The sequence below is a fragment of the Vulpes lagopus genome, chromosome 4 (assembly GCF_018345385.1).
Source record: "Vulpes lagopus strain Blue_001 chromosome 4, ASM1834538v1, whole genome shotgun sequence".
In the NCBI taxonomy this organism is placed as follows: Eukaryota; Metazoa; Chordata; class Mammalia; order Carnivora; family Canidae; genus Vulpes; species Vulpes lagopus.
In genome coordinates, this window is record NC_054827.1 from 22643882 (window position 1) to 22671196 (window position 27315).

The 27315-nt window shown below is 36.1% G+C and overlaps 1 protein-coding gene and 1 long non-coding RNA gene across 4 annotated transcripts in view; one reads left to right on the forward strand and one right to left on the reverse strand.

The window, feature by feature from the left end:
* Nucleotides 1-27315, forward strand: part of DLC1 (DLC1 Rho GTPase activating protein) — a 406473-nt gene that overhangs the window by 67148 nt on the left and 312010 nt on the right.
* Nucleotides 1-27315, reverse strand: part of LOC121489332 — a 113848-nt gene that overhangs the window by 14165 nt on the left and 72368 nt on the right. For 2 of the 3 annotated variants that reach the window (XR_005987327.1, XR_005987326.1), the window contains exon 2: nt 15742-15846. The exons of the other annotated variant lie outside the window; for it this stretch is intronic. This is a non-coding gene — a long non-coding RNA (uncharacterized LOC121489332). The remainder of the gene's footprint in view (nt 1-15741; nt 15847-27315) is intronic. 3 annotated transcript variants of the gene reach the window in all.

Sequence of the window (27315 nt, forward strand, 5' to 3'; positions counted from 1 at the left end):
GGTGTTATATTCAGGGCATTAACGAATTATAAGCCTATTGGGGCACCAAAGAGCAAGAAGTGAAGAAGAGCTTCCAGAAGTCATACGGTGCTGAGAGAAAAACTGATGTTCAAGTTAAACCAAGGAGAAATTGCTTAATAAACCCTCAGCTCTCATTTGGGACCCCTGGAGGGTAACATACTTGGAAGGGGAGAGCCTCAGGGACAATAAATCTTACTAAGACTTCAACTTATCCAAAAGATAATTCAGTTCCTAATTCAATTAATGTGATTTGTCCCCACTATAGATGCATACCAGCAAATAGGTTGAACTCTCTCTGGAGGAAGAAACTGTTATCCTGAGTCTCTACAATATTTCATTCAAAATTTCTAATAGATTATCAGAAATGTCCAGGAACCTCTGGGAAACTCACACTGGAGTTATCTCCTATCTAATAGACTATGAAAGACAAGTTAACTTTGGGTTTGAAAAACTAGAGTTATTACTATCTGGATAAGCGACAGAAAGCATATTTAATCTGATAGGCTTCTAACACCTTTTTCTAAAATCTCATAATGTATGCACATGCTGAATAAACAACTATACAAGAGCTATTTATGCTGCATGCCTTCAAAGACATAATGCAATTTATATGTATGTTTTCTACAATTAATTTTTCCAGAAACTTCAAATGAAATGAAGAAGAGATGAGTATAAAAATGAAAAAATCTTCAATCCATTAAAAAAAACTTCCAGGCATACTGAGAAACAGGAGCAAAAGAAAGCAAATAACAGGAATAGAGCCACAAGTGATCTAGATAGATCTAGATTTAGATCTAGATCTAAAGTTACCAGTCATAAACTTTTAAACACTAGTTATAATATTGAAGAGAACAAACAATAAAATAGGAAATTTTAACAGAGATATCCATAAAATTCACCAGAGACATCTATTAAAAAGAATCAAATTGAGGGTGGGGACACGTAAGTGGCTCAGTGGATTAAGCATTAGACTCTTGATTTCAATTCAGGTCATAGATCTCAAGGTTGTGAGGTCGAGCCCATCCTCAGGATGGAGCCTGCTTAAGATTCTCTCTCTCCCTTTCCCCTGCTTCTCCCCGCTGACCACTACCATTCATGCACACACACACACACACACACTCTCTCTCTCTCTCTCTCTCTCTCTCTCTAAAAACAAAATCAATCCTTTATAAAAAATTTTTTAAAGAATCACATGGAAATTCTAGGTGTAAAAATCTATGTGACTGGAATTAAGATTTTAATAGGCAAGTTTTACAAAAGATTTAACTAAGTGACCTAGAAAATCACTAGCAGCCAGACTTATTCACAGATAAAACAATAGAATTCTTAAAAATGTGATATTAAAATATATTAGCAACAAATAATTTAATTTCCAGAGGTGAGTTGATAGAAAAAAAGGACAGAAGCAAAAGTTGAAGACAATATGGTCAAGAATTTTACAAAAACAGATAAAAGACAATTTCAAGAATGTTAAAAATACTAAGAATAAATACAATGATATTCACTTTTAGGGACGTTATAATAAAACTTAAAATTCAAAGAGGTAACCTTAAAAGCAAGGAGAGAAAAACAGCCTTACAATCAAAATATCAACAATAAGACCTAAAAGAACAGGTGACTCAGCAGTGAATAAATACATATTCCCTGCACTGTGTTAGATACCATGGAGTAAACATTTGAGGAGAAATAAGGGAAAAGTCTAGAATCATATATGAGTATTATGACTATTGGTTTATGAATGTCATGTCAGTGAAGAAAAATGGGACTACGGATTTATAAAGCCTCCAGTTAGAGAAATGAAGAAAATGGAAATGTACAAACCAATAAGAAATGTAATTAGAGATAAAGCAAAAACTTACTACTAAAGTGAGATGACTGTTTTTCAAATTGCATCGAAAATTTTCATAAACCATAACAGTCACTAAATACTGCAGTTAATCACCCTGAAATCTCTTCTAACACCAAATAATAGTTGCTTGTATTCTTGTAATTTTAGAGTGCAGAGTGCAGTGGAATGATATTTTATAATGAAAAAATAACTGGATCAAGACAAATTTGTGAGAAGAAAAATATGGTAGCTTGTATTAATCAAAAAGTCAATATTATTTTGGTCTTAAAAATAACACATTAAAGTTTTTAACAGAGATTTTCTTCATTCCTATGAAAGTGTAGAATGCAACTAAACCTACCACATCAATCTTTGCAAACTTCTCTGTCACTCATTTGATTTGATCTACTAGAGACTGGGAATTCAAAGCCTATCCTCTGAGTTTATGATTCTGAAATAGTTTTGCTTTGCTTTTTAAGAAGAATTTGTGCATTATGAATTGACATTAAAGCTTACAATATATATTTGTGTATTTATATCACAGACTTGACTAATATAATGGCTACAGGATATTGGTGGCTAAGCTTGCACCTAAATAAGAACGGTAAATCCTGGGTAAAAGGGAGGAGAGAAATGCCAAATATTTGATATTAGCTTAGGGAACAGAGGCACTCATTAGCAAAGACACGCAATAGAAATGCAACACAACAGCTGCCATTTGTATAGTCATAATGCTCACTATCATACAAAGGCTGAGAGTGTATTACATCTTCTCAGGGTACCTGGGTGGCTCAGTCAGTTAAGTATCTGCCTTTGGCTCAGGCCATGATCCCAGGGTCCCAGGATCAAGCAGGGAGATTGGGCTCCTTGCTCAACAACGTATTGGCTTCTCCCTCTCCCTCTACCCCTAGCCCCTGCTCCTGCTCTCTCTTTCATGCTGTGTCTCAAGTAAATAAATAAAATCTTTAAAATATATGTACTACATCTTCTCTGAAAATATCTTTTTGTCTGTATTTCTCTAATTAAATAACCCCTAGAATCCTTAATATTAATTCTTAGTTAATATTAATATTCTTTGAAATTAATATTTGCTTGAACACTTTGATAAAGCACTAATGAGTCTAGAACTTGAAGCTTCCAATGGCCATCGGGAGTGATTTTATATCAATTCAGCATAATTTAAAAAATCATGGAGTGGTCGACAAATGTGTATAGCAAACAAATTCAAGACATTAGAATTATAACATGTTTATATATTATTTCTCTAAAGTTTTTGTTATAGTTGTTTTGGAGGTATTTCTAGCTCTAATTTTTTTAATACTAAAAGAACTGTAGGTAATGAATGTTAAGGGGAAAGCAAACCTAGTCTCCTGAAATTACTCTCATATTCTCCTTTAGTTTCAACTCAAACTGGGCAATAGAACAAAATGGTGATGAAGAAAATTTATACAGAATACTATGTTTCTTCTGGCTTCCAAGTCCTGCACGTTTATTTGTCCATTTGGGGGCTTTGAATATACTGAAGATGAATGAAATTTTTCATAATGAAAGTTCGGTAGAATTATCCCAGGATATATTTTAAGTTTGGACTGTTTGTTTATATCATATATCATTAGAATTCACTTTCTGAGGAGGTATGAATAAAGTACTGTTGTTAGAGAATATTTCTGAGCATATATGTGGATAGTGAATAAAGAGTCAAAGTAGTTTGACACAAAATGCTAAGTAGTAAAGTGAAAAGGAAATTACTGTTGAAGAGAAGTAGTGTCACTTCTCCTGTCTTTTAAAATTGACTTCCTTCCTTCTTACTAGTCACAGCATTCCTCAGGTGTACTTTTTCATCTAAAGTCCCATGAACACTCCTTTCTTCCTGAGCTTTTATTCTTAGGACTCACCACTATGGCTAACTTTGAAGTATTGCTATATTATATGGAAAAAAAACTAGATTGATTCATTTCAGAAAAAAAAAAAAATACGTAGAGCTCCTTTAACTTTCTACCAAAATTTTAAGTATGTAGAAGTAACATCACTCTTTTTAGACATTACATGGAGATACATAATTAATCAACAAGAGCTGAGATAAGAACGTTGAGATTTTTATAGGAAACTACATATTTCTTTATATTTACTAACATGTTTTAAAATAATAATAATAATAAACAAAGCAATTTGTATCAGTAGTATTTGTGAAACTCAATGATACCAAGGGAAGCCTTCACAGATTATTAAATAAATTTTAGTGAGCATAGAATTTGTTTTCCTTAAGTTAGATTTCATGGAGCCCTGTGTCTGCAAAATACACTGTAAGTAAAACAGGTTTCTATGATCAAAACAGAAAGGAACTTGCGAGTACTCTAGCTCCAGCTGGAGTATTTACGAATTTTCTTGAAACTGACAGATACTTGAAAAGTAGCCATATATACTTTTACTAGGATGTTCCAAAAATCCTGCAGTAAAGAAACAGTGTCTCCCAAATTTATTTGACCAAAGACTTTTTCCATTCTTATACCTATGATCATCCCACAGATCCAGTGTTCACTGGAATACACTTCCAGGAACACTGAACTCTTTTTATGGTTATGTTGTCCTCCTACTGGGAAGAATATTCTTAGACTAAGTTCAAAGAGCTTAGGTCAAGGAAAAAAATCATTTCTACCAGGTGATTGTGTCTAAAGCCATCATGATGTTCTTTATCACAAATGAATTGTGAAGGGAAAAGCATTCTGTCCTGTACTAAACAGGTTCAAGAAAGGCAGAGGCACCAAGAATGCCGCAACTGGTTAGTACCACTAATGAAATGATGTAACACTTCTTTCTGTGAAATCACAAACAACTAATGGTAACTTAAAAAAAAAAAAAGAAGAAGAAGAAGATTTTATTCATTCATGAGAGACACAGAGGGAGAAGCAGAGACATAGGCAGAGGGAGAAGCAGGCTGGGATCATGTCGTAGTTTTTTTATGTCACATATGCTGCAAGTCCCCTAAAGTGCTAGAATCTACAAGAACTTGAGTTTTAAGTTGGGTTTTAGCCCTGAAAGGAATTTTGACTCAAAAAGAGCACACAAGATATATATTCCAAATAGAAACTGAAAGAATGCTGAAATTGGTGCAAATACTAATTACACTTAAAGTTTGCTAACTTACACTTGGATGTATTATTAATTTGGAATTTTTTCAAATAGAGAGGGTATATCAGTAACAGAAAACGTAGTACCTAAACCCTAAATATGTGGTAGGACTTCACTTATTCAGCAGGGGTCAGCAAACTACTGGCTGCTTGCCAACTCTGGCCCTCTGCTTTTTCTTTAAATACAGTCTTATTGGAACACCGTTGTGTTCATGTTTACATATTGTCAACAGCCGCTTTTGCACTGGAACAGAATTGGGTGGCCGTGGCAGAGATGATAAGACACGTGAAACCTAATATATTTACTCTCTGGCCCATGATAGAAAGAGTTTGATGCCTCCTAGTTCGCAAAGGGTATTATTGTAGTTATTAATTAAGTGTAATGAATCAGGGTAAGTGGATGGAGAGTAATCAGGGAGAGGAGGTGGCTGTTTTGGACAGGAAACATCTCTGCACAGAGATGACATAGACAAACCTGAAACAAGGGAGAAAACTAGCCTGTGAAAATCTGGGAAATGGTTTTCTTGACAGAGGCACCCCACCTGGCCATTGGAAATGGCCAGAAATGCAGTGGGAAGAGTGATGTGAGAGACACATGAGTGGTAGGAGATACAGTCCTAGGGATCACAACTTCTCGCCACAGTAGATTCAGACTTTAACTGGTAGGAAGCCTTTGAGCTGTTCTGAGTTAGAGAAGTAATATGAACTCAGTTATCTTAAAACAATCATTCTGGCTGTTGTGTTGAAAACTAATTGTAGAGGAACAACTAAGAGTGAAATAGGGCAACTTTGGATTTAAAAAAAAATAAACAAACAAAAACTAATATTCTACTATCAGACTACAAAGATACTATTTAATGTCACCAGTAAAGGCCACATATGAGAACAGTAGTTTCAACTCCTGTAGCATACTAAAATCTCCTTGACAGCTTTTAAAAATACCAGTGCTAGAGTGCGGAAAGAGATTCTGATTTAATTTTTTGGTTTTTGAGATTCTGATTTAATTTAATTGAGGTGGGGTTTGAGATGTTTGTTTGTTTGTTTGTTTAAAACTCTCCAGATGTCTCTAATGTGCAACCAGGATTGAGAACCATTGCTTTTAGAGAAAAATATTGAAGACCGACAAAATGTCAATTTTATGATAGCTAATTATACGGTGCCATAGAGGAAAACAGATTGATGTGCAACGTAAGTTATCCAGAAGTTCACTCTTCCTGTAGGGACTTTATAAGAATCTCAAAACTGTTCAGTGTCCTGGACAATTTTAAAATCAGACCGGGGACCTACTTGTCTGAAGCAGGCATGACTCTGCTTGGATGTGTCAGTATCAAATGGCCTTTAGAGATTCCAGCAGCTTCCCGATTCTGTTATTTGAATCAATTTGTACTACATTTATGGCCTGATGGTGTTTGCTGGCAGGGAATTTCATAGGTTGGAAGTTTTAAACATAGTCATCTGCAACCAGACAACCCCCTTAATGATAGCCACAGAGGCCCCTGCAGATCTGCCTACACAGTGGTCCCTAGGAGCTAGTTACCAGAGTAATACAACAATATTATTTGCTATACGTAAGCATGTGGACCTTCTAAGCCTGAGGCATAGCCATTACATGATGTCATGTATGCTGATGTGATTTGTTGAAAGAAATAAACATAGAATTAATCATGAGAAAGAAGACCTTCTTACTGTGAAAATGATTCATTTGGCTTCCATCATGTGTAAGATAGAGTTCTATGTTTTGACTGTAAGAAAATAGAAGTCATATTTTGACATTCAAAAGATGCTCCATTGACTAAATGCTCACAGGCATGCCCTGGAAACAGAAGAAATCAGTGTGGACCTAAAAGAGAGCCAGCAGCATGTCTAATGAAAATCAGGCGGCAGGCTTTAAAATACACTATCGCTCCTTCATCTCCTTCCCTGTTTTTGTTTCACCTTGATTAATGCTTTCATTCAAGAGAAAACTGGGTCTGTTGGCTAGAGCCTTCAGTTCTGCATTTGTCAAATTGAGGAACAGTAGAAATGGCATCGAGAAGAAGAGAGCAAAAAGGTGGGAGCTACATATATTTTGAGGACAAAGTAGGAGCTCGACAGACCATCTGAGCTTTTTGGAAATCTTTGAGACATGATAAAAATGATTTCAGTGTTTTAGGGTACATGCTTCAAGATGATTAACTCAAAACCTCTAAGTCTATAAATTAAAACATATTCTCTCAAATTTTGCATCTTAACATATATTTTTAGAAATGCAGATTTTTATGACTATTTTATACCAGAAACCTTCAGTCTCCTTTAACACAAGAGCTAGGTCACATAATGCTAATTTTCCCCATAAAAAGTACAGATATAGGGAAAGTTCCTTTTTTAAACCTTAAATCTGTGAGCATCCAGTGACCAAATACATTCTCACATTTCTAGTAGTATGTGATTTCTTAAAAATGTTTTATGCATTTTGGCAATGTGTCAAACAAATAAGCTATTATAACATCAAGCATCTTTTACATGGCACTGGATCTTACATGATAGAGCAATGGAACAGAGCTCTGGGAAAACACAATTTCCTCCTCAGCTTGTCTGTTTTCTGCATTGTCCAGTTACTGTGTGTTAAAAACCTGCTTAAAAAATAGAAAAAAAAAAACGTTTTTTAGTTACTCCTAAAGGGACTTTTAAATTCTATAAAGCCCCAGTTGTCCAGACAATGATTTAAAAAAAAAAAAAACTAAGAATCTGTTTTTATGAGAAAGTCTGGAAAAGTGAAAATAATGAAGAATGAAAAAGGGTGAGTGCTTTTGGTGTGCTAACACAGTTTCTCATTTCAAGGATTAGCCTTGATAGGTAATTGAATACTGGACAGTAAAATTTGATATAATGTTATTTTCAAGAAAGGCACAAACCTGCTGACCTAACACAATAAGTCCAAATCAGGAGTTGTAGTCTCTTTTTCCAATTTATCTCTACAGAACACATGTTTCCCATATACATTTGGACAATATGAGAGGAAAAAAAAATGAATGGGAAGCAAGATACCTGGATTCTAGTCCCTGCTTTCCATAATTGGTTTGGGGAAAGTCATTGTTATTTCTGTAGTCCTAAGTTTCCTCATTTATAACTGAGAAAGTTGTACCAAAGCTCTAAAATTCCTTATCTATAACTCTTTCTTGATTAACTTTCCATTTGTATTTCCTTGGTACATTCACCAAAAAATATGTCTATTTGTTTCCTAGGGCTATGTAACAAAGTATCACAAATTGAGTGGTTTAAAGCAATAGAAATTTATTTTCTTAAGTTCTGGAGGCTAGCACTGGGTGTTTTTCTGTATGTTGGTAAATTGAACACCAATAAAAATTAATTAAAAAAAATAAAAAATAATAAAAAAAAAAGTTCTGGAGGCTAGAAGTTTAAAATCAAGGTGTTTGAATCTAGAGCCTTCTCCCTCTAAAAGTTGTAGAGAAGAAATCTTCCTTGCCTCTTCCTGTCTTCTGCTGGTTCTCAGCAGCCCTGGGTTTCCTTGTCTTGAAGATCCATTGTTCCAATCTCTGCCTTTGTCATCAAATGGTCTTCTCCCCTGTGTGTCTGTGTCTAGACCCCAAATTTTTACTTCTTATAAGGACACCAGTCATTGGATCAGGGCCCACCATAATCCAGCATGACCTTATCTTAACTTGATTACATCTGCAAAGACCTTATTTTCCAAATGAGGTCATTCACAGGTACCAGGGATGAAGACTTAAGCATATCTTCTGGGGAACACAATTCAACCCAGAACAATGAGTATGAAATTACTGTTACCTACGATTATGTTTGCTTGTTTGTTTTAAATATTCTATTTATTTATTTATGAGAGAAATAAATACACAGAAAGAGAGAGGCAGAGACATAGGCAGAAGGAGAAGCCGGTTCCCTGCAGGGAGCCCAATGTGGGACTCGATCCCAGGATCCCGGGACCACAGCCTGAGCCAAAGGCAGATGCTCAATCACTAAGTCACCCAGGGGCCCCTTAAGATTATGTTTAAGTGAGATATAATCAGAGTATTTACTCTCCTGTCTATACTTAATGCCTGTTTGTTTGTCATGTCCAATAAAGCAGCCAACAAATCAAAGGAATAGTTACATTTATTGACAGAGGCAGAGAGAAATCTCACCTCATTTTTTTTTAACAAAACTCAGTCCACTCCAGCTCACTATTACCCAGTAATTTATCAAATACTGCTTTACACTTTTATTTAAAGTACTTGAGTAATTATATATTGAATTCCCAAATATTAAAAAGTATTATATTTTTATCCACCCCCCCGTCTAGTCTATTTTCTTATGTATCACAGATATTTAATAACGACTCAATTGATAGAATATCACAATAGTTATGGGATTCAACTTCATCCTGCCAACACCCACCCAAAGTCGTCAGCTACATCACCCTTCTGTCTCTCATTCCTTCTTATGCTGACCTGCACATGCACATGTGTGCACATACACACCCACATTCTCAGTACATTCATATTATTTACTCCTATGCCTGCACAGTTTTACAGCTCCAAAGATAATGCTAATAAATTTTACGGATTGAGAAAGAGAAACTAAAACTACTGGTTCCCTATATTTATGCTTAAAATCTAGAGCAATGACATGCTCGGGTCATGAAGATCTATTTTGTAAAAAGAGCAGTGGCTTAGAAATCATTATTATACCCCAAATCTGTTGTTAGCTAGTTATGGGAGCACCATCTGGAATACCATTCCCATTTGTAACACTCTCGAATTAAATTAGACTTTGTTATCAAATCCATGATTAAATTAGAGCTTGTTATCAAATCCATGATTCTGTAGGAACATCCACTTTTCTTTCTCCTTCCAGTGAGCACAGAGTAATCAGAGAAAATTTTGTCATCTTTTATGTTTGTTCTCAAAAGAGAGGGTTTCTTTTTTTTTTTTTTTTTGAGTCAATAGAGCGTGTCTTGTAAAATTTATAGGACCAAAGTACCATGACATCATACATAATGGAAGATAACAGCCTGAATATGATTGCATAATCTCATTTCAGTATGTGAGTTTTAGAGATAAAACAAGGCATTTACTTGCCATTTCCAAGGAAGAAAGCTTACGAGTCATGCAACTTATAATAGGATTTACCAACTTAGATATTTGACAATTAATCAGAAAAACAGACTTAGTTGTTAACTCCACACATGGGGTAGACATTGTGATTGGTTTATATAAGAATAAGTCTTTTTTAAAAAAGATTTGTTTATTTATTCCAAAAAGACAGAGTGTGTGTGTGTGTGGGGGGGATTGGCGGTGAAGGGAGAGGGAAAGAGAAAATCTCAGGCAGACTCCCCTCTGAGCAAGGAGCCTGAGGCAGGGCTCAACCCCAAGACCCTAAGATCGTGACCTGAGCCAAAATCAGGAATCCACCGCTTAGCCAACTGACCCATCCAGGCACCCCCAAAATAACTCTTAATCCACAGTTTTTCCTGACATTGGGCTCCCTTTATAGAAATTTGCTTGGTGAAAATGTGACTCTCCCCACCTCACCCTCCAAGTGGCATTCCAAAGATTACTTTCACCACTTCCCTCAAGCCTTCCTGGGCACCCTTGCCCCCAGAACACCCTCACACACTTTCCACAGTGAAACTTGCCTTTTTGTTCAAAGAGAAAATTGAATCATGGGTCACATATTTCCTTCAGGTTCCTGTCTTCTCCCCACAAATATACATGTCTTTTCGTGTACCCTCTCATTCTTACCCACAACTACCTCTTCCAGGCCTTACAGATGGGTAATCATGACACTCATTCTGGCCAGACAAACCTTATCCCCTTGGCCACAGTTCTACAGTTTCAGGTTTTTTGTCTTGTTTTTTTTTTTTTTTTTTTTTTTTTTTCCGAGAGCCCTTTTATAACAGAGGCTGTTTGGAAATTATCTTGAGCTCGGAGCAAAGTCTTGAGCCCCCGTGGCCGTATTTGCCATCATACTGGGACAGCTTACCTGGACATGAAGTTGTCACACAGACAAGAGAGGAAGAGCTGTGATGACTTTGCTGGATTCCTAAATATACCTGGGCCAGAATCTACCTCTTAGACTTCTCAGTTATATCCACAATACTTTTTCTTTCCTCTTTACGTGGTCTTAGTGTTTCTTTGAAGGTCAACTAAAATAACTCAAACTAATGCCATAGCCTAAATAACCCTCACTTGAACTTTGACTGGCATGGAAGAATTAGTTGTGGATTTTATAGCTCATCCTTATTTGTTCTGTGTTCATTGTCTCCTTGCTTTTCATTTATCAATGTTCTTCATGCAGCTAGATATGGCAGCAATTAATTGCATATGGCATGTTATAATGCCTTTAAATTTCAAATTATATTGTGAGGTTTTTTTTCTGCCTCAATAACTATGTATCCATCATATAATCTATTGTTGGGAATTTAGTGGCAATAAAATACATTTTTTAAAATCTGGTCGTCTACAAAATTCTGTATTTCATAACATTTAGTTTTAAGATTGAGGATTTCTGAGAAATACGATATTGATTCTTCCCAGCCTTTCTGTTGTCTGGGATTTTTAAATCAATCACTAAGTTCCATAGACTGAAGTATTTCAGGTAATTCTGCCTATTTTTTCATTCAATGAAGAAAATACATTTCCAAGTTGAACTTCTACTTTTTACCTTTAAAACTGCAGTAGAGATTTTTAGACAGTATCACCTCAAATCTTAAAAACCATTTTACTTTTCCTCCCTCCTTTCTTTCTTTCTTTCTTTCTTTCTTTCTTTCTTTCTTTCTTTCTTTCTTCTTCTTTCTTTCTTTCTTTCTTTCTTTCTTTCTTCTTTCTTCTTCTTTCTTTCTTTCTTTCTTTCTTTCTTTCTTTCTTTCTTTCTTTCTTTCTCTCTCTCTCTCTCTCTCTGTCTTTTTTTCTGAGAGAAAGCAAGAGCGAATATGTACATCTGGGGTGGGGGAGGGGCAAGGGTGAAAGAGAATCTTAAGTTCCATGCTGGGCATGGATCCTGACACAGGGCACAGTCTCATGACCCTCTGAGATCATGACCTGAGCCAAAATCAAGAGTCTGACACTTAACCAATTGAGCCACCTAGATGACTAAAAGCCATTTTCTAAATATTGACTTAAAGTGTTTCAATGCTCTGTGGCCCTCAAGTATATGTCCTGTTATACCTTAATGAATGAGTCAGGGACCTCTTGGATTCTAATATATAATTGTCGCTTAGCCTCTATCACAAATTAAAAGTCCAATACCATATCTACCTATTGAAAGGTAATAAGTAGAATTGGAAATAAAGATCACATTTTTGCTTCTTATGCAAGCATTTACTTTTAGATTTTAGGATCCATTTAATTTTTTTCATGGGTCTTTATTTCTCAACAACTACCATTTCAGATAAACCTATTGGATCTGAATCTCAGTTGTAGGGGAATGGAGAATTTGCATTTCCAATAAACTTTCCAGGTAACTATCATGCATTCTCTAATTTGAGAACTATTGGTGAAAGCAAGAACCTTAGATTCACATTGGAATTACTTAGGGAACTTTACAAAATATTGATGTCTAGATTCCATCTCCAGAAATTCATATGTAATTTTTCAAGAGTGTAGCCTGAGTATCAGGATTTTTAAAGGAATTTTTAAAATCCTGGGAGGTGAATTCTAATGTTTGGTCAAGGTTAAGAATCACTTTTGTGTTCATGCAAGCATCAGGTAGCATTTAAATATGGTATGTAGGGGATCCCTGGGTGGCGCAGCGGTTTGGTGCTTGCCTTTGGCCCAGGGCGCGATCCTGGAGACCCGGGATCGAATCCCACGTCGGGCTCCCGGTGCATGGAGCCTGCTTCTCCCTCTGCCTGTGTCTCTGCCTCTCTCTCTCTCTCTCTCTCTCTCTGTCTGTGACTATCATAAATAAATAAAAATTAAAAAAAAATAAATACATATGGTATGTATAACTAAAAATGAAAGTTACAAAAGCAAATGGAGACAAATGGAGACTTAACCTTTGAACATTTTGTTACCCAGTTACTAATAAAGTATTTAAGCATTATTAAATATCAGTATATTGTCCAAACAAATATTTTGGCTTTTTTAGAGTTATTCTTAGTTGATAATATTTTCATGTGAACTTTTTGAGCAAGTAGAATTTTTTTTTTAATCTAGAGGCCCTATCATCATAAGAGTTACCATAAAATGCAGGAGTGCTTCCAATAAATAAAAATAGACTTACTGAGTATTACTGTATGTCTTCCACTATGATGGGCATGGCAAAAAGATATGTCCCTTTTTCTGTTTCCCCTCTAGGAGGCTCGAAGCTAAACTTGCTGCATAATAACAGCAACTGTTTATCTCTAAATTATTGGTATTTTACTTTACACTTTATCAGTGGTCTCAACCAGAAGTACACAGAGAATCACCACTGAAAGGTTTTTTGTTTTTGTTTTTGTTTTTGTTTGTTTTTTGTTTTTTTAAGTACAGATGACTGGACCTTGTCTTATCCAAGATCTTTTTTTATTTTAAAGATTTTATTTATTTGTTCATGAGTGACAGAGAGAGAGAGGCCGAGACACAGGCAGAGAGACAAGCAGGCTCCACACAGGGAGCCCCGAAGTGGGACTTGATCCTGGGACCCCAGGATCACACCCTGAGCTGAAGGCAGGTGCTAAACCGCAGAGCCACCCAGGGATCCCCTATCCAAGATCTATTAAATCAGAACTTATAGGTGTAGCAGCCAGATATTTGCCTTATACAAAACTCAGTAGTTAAACCCTATGTGTGCCGCTGTTTAAAATCATTACTCTACATCATTGGGTTTGAAACCTCAATGTTTATAAAAGTCATCTAGGGCACTTGGTAATCTGCAAATGCCCAATCTCACCAACTATGATTTGGTAGGCCTTGAAGGAGATCTGTGATCTGGCATTTCTAAAAAACATCACAATGTTCCTGCCACAGCTGTTCAGTGAGCCACACCTTAAATACCACTGTGGTGTGTGCATTGTATCTTACAATTTCATTTCATTTGTCATGACATGTTTGCCCATTTTATATAAACCAGCAAAGTTTCTCTAAAGATTAAAATCAAAGTCTTCAGAGTAATAAAAGGTCTTGGACTTCATTGAACCCCATGGTTTTCTGGATTCCTGTGTAACTTTATGCTTAGGCAGATATTCTAGAGTAGAAGGTCAGAAAACAGGAAAGTCTCTGCCTTCCCTTAGCCCATCATGTAACCTTACAGCCCCACCTTTGACCTATTCCATATACTGGGTTATTGTGTAATATATTATTTGAAGAAATGATTATTTGTCTTCAAGAAATATGAAAACCACATATTAGTCCAATGTTTTTATTTCATAGATGAGACAGCCAAGTCCTTAGAGAAGTTTTCTTTGCTGCCCATGAACACAATGCTAGAAAATGTGAAAGCCTAGAAAAGCAGAAAACAAGAAAGTAAAATAAAAATTTATAAAATAATAATAAGATGTCCCCTGTTCTCAAATAAAGTGTAACTTTGAGACAAGAATGGAGGAATGAGAAACACATAGTACTAATGCAAATCATATTCTGTAGTATGTGCTTTGGGATAATTAGAACAAGCCTTGTAAAGAAAGCAAAACTTGAACTAGACTCTAACTGGAGTAAGAATTAGAAAGAAAGAGAACACATGGATGTGCCCTTGCATGAAGGAGGAACTTAGCATGGCACTTTAGTAGGCTAAAAAAGAAACTAGACTACATGGGCCTATGAGCTCTGGGTTGAGGGAAAGAAGAAAATCAGGTTGGAATGATGGCTTAGGATCAGTGTGAAGGAACTTTTGAAGAACAGTATGAATAGTTCCCTTCTAACCTGTTTCTTAATTTCTTAGACTTCTCAATTCTTCTGTAACTCTATTTAGAATAATTATCCTAAACTACTGTCAAATAAACAGAAGCAGATGACCAGTAGAACACTCATTGGCTTTCTGGCATGGAATATATTGGGGAAAACTCAGACTTAAGTGGCAACAGGCATGCATTTCCACCAGTGCCCATCACATTCGAGTATGATACAATAGAATCCAGCGGGAACAGACATTGGATTCTGCAAAAAAACAGAGCTGGAGACAAACAGCCATATGACATTGCAGAACCTTTGGCCTCCAGCCCTGTTTTATCATCCTAGCATTCCATGCTTGGGGAGCATCAGCCCTTCCCCTGAAATGATAATGGGGCTGGGATGAATGACAGTCCAGTCATTTCCAGATCTTTTCCACCATCTCAACATTCCACTCTAATGCAACTCAAGGAATTTTCTAAAGATCAATATCATTAATATGACCTTAAAGCTTATTAGAAATTAATAATCTCAGGCCCCAGTACAGGCCTACTAAATCAGAATCTGTATTTTTAACAAGATCTCTAGGGTATTTGGCTGTCCCTTAAAATTTGAGAAATACTACTTTATTAAAATTGATTAATTTTAGGGCACCTGGGTGGCTCAGTCAGTTAAGCATCTGACTCTTGATTTTGGCTCAGGTCATCATCTCAGAGTCCTGGAGCCCCTTGTTAGGCTCCATGATCAGCTTGGAGTCTGCTTGAGATTCTCTCCCTCTGCCCCTCCCTCACTCACATTCTCTCTCTCCCTCTCTCTCAAATAAAATAAATAAATGAAATCTTTAAAACTGATTTATTTTGGAATTAGCTATGGCCAGTCTCTAGAGAGCTCTTTGAAGGCTATTTCCACCTGGAAGTCCACCTTTCAGGAAACCCTTCTTGGACAATTTAGTTCTTACCTCTCAGAGACTTAACAGAGGGTACCCTATAATCTGGGGAGCATCTTTTCACTCAAATTCAAGTCACCGTAGAGTATTTGGGTCATCATTCCTCAAAGGAATATTCTGTGAAAAACAAAGGGAAAAAAGGTGCTATGCTCAGACATGATTGAGAAATACCTAATTAAATAAAGCTAAATGATTTTATTTACTTCAGGAATTCTCAAAGCTTTCAATATGCTTATGGATGTTATGGTGATTCAGAAAATAAGTACAAGAAAGCAAAAAACATAGAAAACAGAATTTCACAAATTTATTTGATTATGTAAACATTTCTCTCAAGTCACAACTCTTAACATCTTGAGTGAAATATCCCTGCTAAAATCTTCAAGTTCCAAAAATAAATAAATAAATAAATAAATAAACAAATAAATAAATAAATAATCTTCAAGTTCCAATTTGGGGGACATTAAACTAGGCCCATGTGTGTGCTTCAAACAAAGTTATTATTAAAGTTAAAGCACACAGCATCTCTTGCCAATATCATATTTTCTTATCTCACAACCTGAGTGGACCCAGAAAATGTATTTGTATCTGCCATCCCTCTGTTCTCTTTTTATCACCTTATCTGTTTGCACTAGCACACACTCACACAAAGACCTAGAAATCACTGAGATTAAAAGACTAATAAGGAAAACAAAAGGCCTTTCCTTCCTGAGTTCTACATTTTAATCATAGCCCTTCCCTTGTTCTCAAAGAAGCCATTTGTGCAGAAAGTCTTGTCTTTCTGAGACCAAACTGGGAACTCTGCTACCAGATTTCTAGCCAGATGGTCAAGCAGTTAGTATATCAAGTGACCACCATGTACTTAACATGTTCTTAGGAACTTTGAGGAGTGCAAAAGCATAAGAAGACATTATTCCTGCATCCCAGAAATTTAGTCTAATAAAGGATTAAGAGTTTGTTTCTAACAAGGGCAGAAGTTGTGAAAGGCTCTGGAAAAAAAAAACACATAATTGAAAGGAACAAGATTTATTCCTGACCCCAAAGAGCTCACCATTTTTTTAAGAAAATAGACAAAAATGACTATCACAGAACAAGATGCCTATGAGGACAGTGTGAAATGGTCGATTAATTCTAAGGGAAAAGGGACTAAGAAAGAGTCATAGAGAGGATGACTAATAAATTATGCCCTGGAGAATGGATAGGTTATTTCCACATGGAGCAAGGAAAAGAGGTGGATTCTAAGCTGAAGAGTAGCATAGATTTTAGGCTGACAGAGACAGAAATAGATGGAGAAAGATTTGTTTAATTTTTATATATGTTAAGAAAATTGGATTCTGTGCAATTAGAAACAACTGGTGTGACATTATGTTGCTGTCATTAGGCTAGATACACCTTCAGAGAAAGGAGAAATGAGTGAATAGTGAACTGGCCTCTTGTCTTTGGATGAGAAGCCTCAAGGATGTATGGGACAGCCCAGGGTCAGGACGGGGGCCCTAAGAGCCAAGACTATACAGAAAACTGTGGAAAAAGCTGGAAGGGAAGGAGTAATGCATTGATAGCTGTTGAAAGTTTGGGAAAACAGCTGGAAATCTGGGACTTTGCTGGAAATCTGGGACTTTACCTAGAAAGGGATGCTGAACTCAGTAGATAGGAAGAGAAGCCCAGTGCCACTCACTACCTTTACACAATCACAAAAGAACAGTGCAAGGGGTGTGGGCTCAAAGCAAATAGCAGGAAGTCCTAAATACAGATTAAAGTCTGGGCCACATCTGCTTCAGAAAAAACCTGGGGGACTTATTAAAACTTCAAAGTGGCAAGTTGTAGGCGAAAACCAGACAAAATTAAGACAAACCCATGATATGACCAAACTTTTCTGTAGCATCTCATTGTAAGTAATCTTGAGGTAAGTTCGAATGACTGTAGGGAGAAATTCAAAGAAATCCCAGGGTAAGACAAATGTAGGCAACTCTTTAAGAGAAGGAAAAATGTAGAGAGAATTAGACACTGGCACTATAAAAATAGGAGCCTCTATGAGATATGAAGGATATAGAGAAATGTTGGGACACAGATCTGAGAGTGGGAATGACTAATTTCTCCATCTACCTTGTGTCTACTAAGGCTCTCCTTGGCTTTAGTTGTCATCTCTGTTTAAAGTTACTCTATGGGCAGCCCTGGTGGCCCAGTGGTTTAGCGCCACCTTCAGCCAGGGGCCTGATCCTGGAGACCCGGGATGGAGTCTCAAGTCGGGCTCCCTGCATGGAGCCTGCTTCTCCCTCTGCCTGTGTCTCTGCCTCTCTCTCTCTTTCTCTCTCTCTGTCACGAATAAATAAATAAAACTTAAAAAAAAAAATACTCTAAATGGTCTCTAGTCCTCCTTCAAATTTAAGTTCTGTGATCCTCAGAACAAAGATGGTAGAGTGAGAAAATGAGGCAAAGAAGCCAACTAAAGGTTTACTTAAATATAGAGAGAGTGTTGTCAGAAGTGTTTTCTCTGAGAAATGAAAGGAAAGCATTTATCAAAATATAGAAGTAAGTATGGAGATAACAAAAAGATACCGGTTTACCATTATCAAAGCAATCAAGCTAATATAACTAATCACACCCCTTCACCTCTCTAAAACAATATGTAATTTAGAAAATTCTATGAAGGCTCAGAAAAGAAAGGAGGCATTTGTGGATTGTCTACTGCTTGCTGGCTTTACATCAGATGGTTATATACCTAATAGCTATAATCTCTTTATGAAAAAAAATTGTCACTTAACAATTACCTGGAATATTGAACGGGGGCCGCTATTCAATTTGTATACAATTGAATCGATCCAATCAAAAAAAGAGGGAGAAATTGTTTTTAGGTGTTTTTAGGGGGATAAGGTTGTTTTGTTTTATATCCATTAAACTAGTTAGTATGCCACGGTAATGTGGCATATTTTTGCTTCGACAATGGTATAATAACGATACTGACCTGATATTTCAAAAACTTCAGCAACATGCAACAGCCTCATTCACCAGGAGGGCTTTGTAATACCGCATGTCACCTTCTGCCCAAACACAGCCCCTGTGCCTCCCAGAGATTTCATTAAATGAAAGATTGATTGAGGTAGCGAACCACTTTCTCACTATACATGAATCTAAAAATGTCAGACTGTTAGTGTTGCTGGTATCATTCCCACTGCTGTTTGTTTGTTTTCTGAGTTTTCCTCTTTGGCTGAATAAAAATACTCAGTCCTGTGAACTCTGAGAGCAAGATGTGCCATTCTCTTGACCCACCACACGGCTCCATCAATATTGATTTGAAACAAACCCTCTAGGGCTGTCTGTGTTCCTGGCAACGTTTCAATACTAACATGTGGTTAATTTTTTAGAGGATTTTTCTTCCCTTTCCTGTGCTCAAGAGGAGCTGTGGACTTTGTGGGAAACAGCAGCTTGCTTCGTGCATCTGTGGTGCTTGCATATTTCCCTTAGAGATAGTGACCCTTTCTTCCTAACCCTTCTTCCTTTGCTGCACTTTGTGTTCCAGGAAGTGGAAAGAAGCATATTCTAAATGCTTAGAAGGCTTTTAAGACAATATTCCTAGCGACGTGGTATGTGAGAAAATTCATAGAATTCTCACTACTTTCTCACAAAATTTAGCAGTTAAGGCATATTATCATATTTACAGCCATTTAAATCCAATATGCATGGGTGCATTGTGTTATTGAATGCAGAGGTTGTTAGAAATACTTGTTCAAAAGCAGGTCAATTCTATTAACAACTAATTTCTGACCAAGAGCACAAGAAATATCTTAAGGCAAATAATAGAGATATGATTTATTTTTTTGCCACTACTCTTATTTTTTTTCAGGGACTATGAGTTGTTTTGTTTTGCCTTAATTTCCAAAATTCATGAGAACTGTCTGCCAGAAGAGTATTTCTGTATTTCTATTTTCAATAGCGTAAGGAAATATCTCCTTAATTTCCTATTAAATGTAATAAAGACATTTCTTAGAATTACTTAATTTACCTACCATTTTTATGGCTATAAGTTTACATTTGGGTTATATTTTTTCTGAGCAAATAACAGAATCTTAAAATATAAGGAGATCACAATTCTTATTTTCCCCTTGGTTGGACTTTCTAAGTCTGTAATGGATCAATGCTTTCAATCCACAAGAAGATGCTTAGAATAAAAATAGCCAGTCCTTCCTTTAACTTGCCTTCAGTAGAAGAAGATATACTTTGAATTATTTTATCAGTAAAGGTGACAGGTGATACTATAAAATCTGTGCTTTCTCATGTATTTGACCTTTTAGTCACCAGCAAGCATTGGTGGTTGAATACAATTTGAATAGAATTTAGTCAAATTGAATAATGGCACACACCAACGCAGAAATTGTGTGGAAATGACATTTCTGATTAAATAGTCACCAACTGTTTAAGCAGTGCCCATTAATTTGATATATATATAAAAGTATTATTCTTACTCTTTTATACTAGGACTCAACTATTGCCACAGAGAACAATGAGGTAGAGCTTCACTGACCCAGCAGAGAATCCTCTTCACCAGATTATAAAATATGTCTATATCTGCAAATTACTTAAATGGCAAATTTAGATTCACCTTGAAACAAACAGAGGAAATAATTGTGCCACTGGAGACCCCATACAGAGGTGACCCATACAGGAGCAGTAGGGATTGCAGACAGAGCACAAAGGATGCACTTATCTTTTTTGACTTTCAACGCTTTAACAAAAATACAATTACTTTCCTTATAATAGTATAATAAAGACCTGGAAAAGGGGAGCTGTTGGGTGCAGAGAAGAAAATAGATAGACACATGCATGGTAAGCCTGAGAGACAGGGCAAACCTATGAAGTTCAATTCAATTGAACAACTTTTTATGTGTGTTTAGTTTATATCTTTTACTGCACCTTGCACAAGATTTTAGCCAGTGTTAATCTCACACCACTCTCAATTCAATCAGTTGCAAACTTGTTTTATTAACATGTTTCATATCCTGTTCCTAGCATACCTTGCACTTCATGCCTTCCATCGTTCATATTCTTACTCAGTTTTCAAGGCTCAGTTAAATTGTGGCCTTCTCTGTGAAGCTTACCCCATATTATCCAATCAAAATCTCTCTCATTTTCTCCCTCTCTCTCTCTCTTTTCCCTCTTTTGGTTGCTTGTTTGCATGGCAATCTGCTAAATGTAATATAAACTTCTTAAAAGAAGAGGGATTTGTTTCATCTCTTGTACACAACATAGTGTTAATTGATCTAATAGTTGCTCAATAAATATGGAAAAAATTACACAGATCTCTCTCGGAAACCACAGTTAGAGAAAGAGGGATGAGCTAAAAGTAAGTTAACTACACAAAAAGAAGAGATTTATAGCTGCCAAAATACCCTTTTGCTACCTATCATATGCAGGAACCATATGTAGTTCTTGGTATATTTTAACCTTCTTTTCAATTAACCTTCTCAAGCAGTCAAAACCTAGTAAGTCAATTTTTCTTGATATTATTCATCTTAGGATTTTTTCATTGCTTAAAAAGCTACACATCTAAAGTACTCTCCAGTTCTAAATTACTACTTTGTGGTTTGTTTCATAATTTTACCATGAGAGTAACAGAATTTTAGCACTAAGTAATGTCCCATCTACCTTGGACTTCTGAAAAGAGTGACATTGTATTCTCTTAAACCTTACCTTTTGAAAACAGAAAATTACTTTTAATCATTTAACTCTCAATACATATATATTCTCTATATACATATCAAACAATATTTTTTTCAAACAGTATTTTAAAGGAACGTGAATCCCATTTTAAAATACTATTGAATAGTCTTAAGCTCTCTAACTTACTAGCTTTATCAGTCACATTTTCATTTGTGTTTATTTTTGACTGTACAAATGATAGCCAAGGAATTACTACCCACCATAGGAAAAAGGTGCAAGTCAACACCACAGGAGATTCGTATATTATGGAATTTAGCCATTTGAATTAGAAGCCACAGAAACTTATCTGTCCCTTTTATGGGCACATAGTTTATATGGAGAACAAACAAGATATATAGATAAAGAAAAATTTTTCTTCAATGTGCTGGAGAGATTCCCCAGGCAGAAATTTGGGTTAAGAGTTATTACCATATTGGGGAAAAAAGAAGGCATTGTTTGGTTTCCTTATGCACAAGAGAAAGGCAAACAAACAGGTCTTAATGATCTCAGGGAATTGGAGGATGAGTAACCTCAATATTTTGGAAGCAAAAGGCTATTTTTCAAATGTCCCTTTCCCTCAGAAGCATTATACCACAAAGACGTTTTTGAGTTTCTACTAAGTCTTGTAAGGACACAAATAATGACCTACTCTAGGGCCAACACATTTTCTAATCAGTGCATCTAAAAAGTTCTCTTCAATTGAAAAGAAAAGGTAATGTTCCATAGCAGTTGTTGATGCTTTCTTTCTGTAGAAACCGACTTTTAGAGATTTTTTTTTAATTAATTTTTATTGGTGTTCAATTTACCAACATACAGAAAAACACCCAGTGCTCATCCCGTCAAGTGTCCACCTCAGTGCCCGTCACCCATTCCCCTCCAACACCCGCCCTCCTCCCCTTCCACCACCCCTAGTTCGTTTCCCCGAGTTAGGAGTCTTTATGTTCTGTCTCCCTTCCTGATATTTCCCAACATTTCTTCTCCCTTCCTTTATATTCCCTTTCACTATTATTCATATTCCCCAAATGAATGAGAACATACACTGTTTGTCCTTCTCCGATTGACTTATTTCACTCAGCATAATACCCTCCAGTTCCATCCACGTTGAAGCAAATGGTGGGTATTTGTCGTTTCTAATTGCTGAGTAATATTCCATTGTATACATAAACCACATCTTCTTTATCCATTCATCTTTCGATGGACACCGAGGCTCCTTCCACAGTTTGGCTATTGTGGCCATTGCTGATAGAAACATCGGGGTGCAGGTGTCCCGACGTTTCATTGCATCTGAATCTTTGGGGTAAATCCCCAGCAGTGCAATTACTGGGTCGTAGGGCAGGTCTATTTTTAACTCTTTGAGGAACCTCCACACAGTTTTCCAGAGTGGCTGCACCAGTTCACATTCCCACCAACAGTGTAAGAGGGTTCCCTTTTCTCCGCATCCTCTCCAACATTTGTGGTTTCCTGCCTTGTTAATTTTCCCCATTCTCACTGGTGTGAGGTGGTATCTCATTGTGGTTTTGATTTGTATCTCCCTGATGGCAAGTGATGCAGAGCATTTTCTCATGTGCTTGTTGGCCATGTCCATGTCTTCCTCTGTGAGACTTTTAGAGATTGATCATATTGTCTAGATGCTCATTAAAGACTGGAACTTAGTATACAACTATTAATTAATCAAAAAATACTTTTGAGTTTCACTACATTCGTTCTCTCTGCTAGGTACTTCAGTGGTTTCAGGGAAGCCAGATGCTCCATCTCCTCTCATTCAGGCTATCAAAATATTGGGAGACTAATGTGTGTGAAATGCTTAATAATAAGAGGGAGCTATTACTGACTGGTTATTCCTTTTTAATTTGGTAACCAACACAAAGACATTAATGAAAGAAATATCTATACTAAAAGGAAACTGTGTACATGCTGGAATTTAATTGTCAATGATTTGTGTTCATCTTGATCAACATTATTGAGGAATAATTGACAAATATATGTGTATATTCAAAATGTACAAAGTGATGATATGATATTATACACATTGTGAAATGGTTACCAGAATTAAAATAAGCAATGCACCCATCACCTCTTATGATTAACTTCTTCTGTGTGTATGCATGTGCGTGCATGTGTGAAGAATGTTTAAGATCTACTCTAAGCAATTTTCGAGTATGCAGTACCATATTAATAACTATAGTTGCCATGCTGTACATTAGATTCTCAAAACTTATTTTTCTCATAAGGGAAGTTTGTACCTTTTCCCTACATTTCCCCATTTTCCATCCCACAGCCCCTGGAACCACCATTCTAGTCCATAAAATATACGAATCCATAAAATCTCTAAAATCTTTAAAAATATATAAAAGCAGGTCTTTTTTTAAAAAAGATTTCACCTATAAGTGGTACCATGCAGTATTAGTCTTTCTCTGGCTGGCTTCTTTCACTTAGCATAATGTCCTCTGGCTTCATCCATGTTGTCACAAATGACAGGACTTTCCACTTTTTTATCGCTGAATCATATTCCTTTAGGTATGGTCAGTTCTTGAGGGGTGGTCCATTCATCCTTCAATGGACATGTAGGTTGTTTTCATATCTGGGCTATTGTGAATAATGTTGCAGTGAACATGGGACTACAAATAATCTCTGTGGGATACTGATTTCATTTCCTTTGGATATATTCCCAGAAAAGTATTTTTGCTGGATCAAATAATAGTTCCATTTTTAATTTTTTGAGGAGCCACCATGTTGTTTTCCATAGTGGCTCTACCAATTTACATTCCCACCAACAGTGCATACAAGGTTCCCTTTTCTCTACATTCTTTCCAATATTTGGTTTCTCTTGTCTTTTCTACATTAGTCATTCTAACCAGTGTGAGGTAGTATCTTATTGTGGTTTTAATTTGAATTTCCCTGATAATTAGTGATGTTGAGCACTTTTTCATATACCTACTGGCTATTTGTATGTCTTCTTGCAACAATATCTTTTCAGGTCCTTTGCCATATTTTAATCAGATTATTTGCTTTTGGTTATTCAGTTGTATGAGTTTTTTATATATTTTGGCTACTAATCCCTTATCAATTTATGATTTGCAAACAGTTTCTCCTATTCTGTAAGGTGTCCCTTCATAACAGATTGCCTAATAACTTCTTAAAAACCCTTACAGGGACCCCTGGGTGGCTCAGTGATTGAGCGTCTGCCTTTGCTCAGGGCCTGATCCTGGGATCCCAGGATTGAGTCCCACAATGGGCTTCCTGCATGGAGCCTGCTTCTGCCTCTGCCTATGTCTCTACCTCTCTCTCTCTCTCTCTCTCTCTGTATCTCTCCTGAATAAATTTTAAAAAAATCTTAAAAAAAAAAACTCTGACACATGTTCATTTAAATCGCTATCTGGGTTAAGTATTTATCAATAGTATTAACATTTTTATTAAATTCTATCAAGATACATTGCATAGCACTAGCTGCTATCTGTCTTAAAAAAAATAAAATTTTGGGCAGCCTGGGTGGCTCAGTGGTTTAGCGCCGCCTTCAGTTTGGGGCATGATCCTGGAGACCCGGGATCAAGTCCTACGTCAGGCTCCCTGCATGGAGCCTGCTTCTCCCTCTACCTGGTGCTCCTCTCTGTGTGTGTGTGTGTTTCTCATAAATAAATAAAATCCTTTTTATAAATAAAATGTGAAATAAGAATATTTATCTTAATTCATTGCAAGTATGTAGCTAATCCCCTAAAACTTAGCCTTAAAATCACATATAGCATCATCTACATTCTATTTAATATGCTCACTGACTAGAGCTCTGTAAATCTTAGCAAGTGTGGAATACCATTTTATCATTTCTCACAAAATGTCAGTTTGGCTTTACGGTAGAGTCAAGGTCATAATAGTACTCTTTTCTATTTTTGGACTAAAAGAAACAGTGCAGCTATTCAGGAATTTGTCTAATCTGTAAGAAGAGAATTATAACTCTGGTGAGTAACCAGGAACACCAGGAATAGGTCAGTAGTTCCAGCCAGGACTCAATATATTGAAACTAATTGTCACAGAAAGAGATGACCACCAGATCTCAACAAATCTGGCTGCAGAGACTGGCACTCAGGGAGGTAGAACCAATGGCCAAGATAAATCATCTCTTCATGTGTGAAAATTTAGTAACTTTACGATTTAGTAAACTTATATACTGAATGTGTGGACATCTTTCCATATCGCTAATGAGGGTTTTCCATCATTAAGTTAAAGGCTTCACAGTATGACAATATATGGATATACCACATCTTTTAAAATCATTCACGGTAACAGACAAGGCGGGGGGGGGGGGATGGTATTAATAAAGTGTGCTATTCAGTTTACTAACAAAAATTTTTCTGGGTATTCTGTTTGTGGTATTTGCCATCTTTTTAAAATTGTAATTTGTAGTGTTTTAATGTTTTTAATAAATATTTACTTTTTTACCTAATAAAAAATGACAATTGCTGATGTAATTTACAATCATAAACTCCCTATAGGAATTTCAAACTATATGAAAAAACATATGGGTTTCCTTTGCCTCCTCCCAGTTCTACCTCCACTCTCAAAGGCTAGGTATCTTTCCAGATCTTTGTGCATCTATATATATGCATATCAAAATACAGAATTTTGATTCAAGTCTGTGTTTTTGTGTGTGTGCCTGTGTCTGAATACTATGCATGCACATATATATGTGTGCTCATTTGGTACCTAAAAGATTTCATGCTATAGGATATTGTCCTTCACATTTTTTTCCATTTAATAAACCTTCTTGGAGTGCTTTACTAACAAGTAGCAGGGCCCCCAGTACAATTATACAGGTTGTTCCCTGCACAAGGACACCAGACTAAAGTGAGAATTCCTGGGCAACCGTGTTTTACTCATCGAGCAGTGTACCCTGCCATGGGGCTGTATCCCTCCAAAGAGCCACAGTTTCTTACTTACATTGAAGAGCTGACTAGGTTACTTGTGTGTCAGTGCACATGAATCTACTTCATATTTGCAACTAATGGGTAATGATATCTAAGAAATAATGGTACAATAATTTATTACATTAAACAGTTTTCTGCTTATGACTGCATAGGTTATTTCCAATTCTTTGGCCACTACACAAAAATAGTTTCAGTGAATAGTATTGGGCATACTAATTTTTGCATGTTTACAAGTAATTTGTAGGACGTATATCTAAAATTAGAATGCCAAGTTCAAGAACATGTTCTATTTTAATTTTAATAGGCCAAACTGGCCTCCAAAAAAGGCAGAGCTTTACATTTCTGAAGAGATTGTCAATCTCAAATGTGGTCAAGCTTTTTTTTCTTTTTTGACAGTCTGATGGATGAAAAATAATTTCCATTATTTATTTAATTTGCAGTGCTTTGATTACCACTGAGGTTTAGAATTTAAAATAATATTCATTCTTATATAATAGCTTTTTTGAATGCTTTTGCCATTTTTATTGATTTTTTAATAATTTCTTAGTTCTTCATTATACATGCTCCAAATATTTTCCCTGTCAGTTGCCTTTTGATTTTTATCAGTCTTTTCATTTATGGATTTTACTTTTAATTCCTGTAGAGTTAATATACAGTGTTATATTAGTTTCAGATGTGCAATATACTGATTCAACAATTCTCTAGGTCACTCAGTGCTCATCATAAGTGTACTCTTAATCCCCTTCACTTCTTCACCTGTTTCACCCACCTGCCTCCCCTCTGGTAACCATCAATTTGTTCTCTATAGTTAAGAGTCTGGTTTTTTTGTCTCTTTTTTTCTTTGTTTTGTTTCTTAAATTTCATTTGTAGATTTTTTATACAGTGTCAAAAAATGTTTGAATTGTTTTGTTTTAAGATTTTTATAATTAATACTCCCCCCCTTTCCTTTTACAAGAGAATTTTAAAATCAATTTAT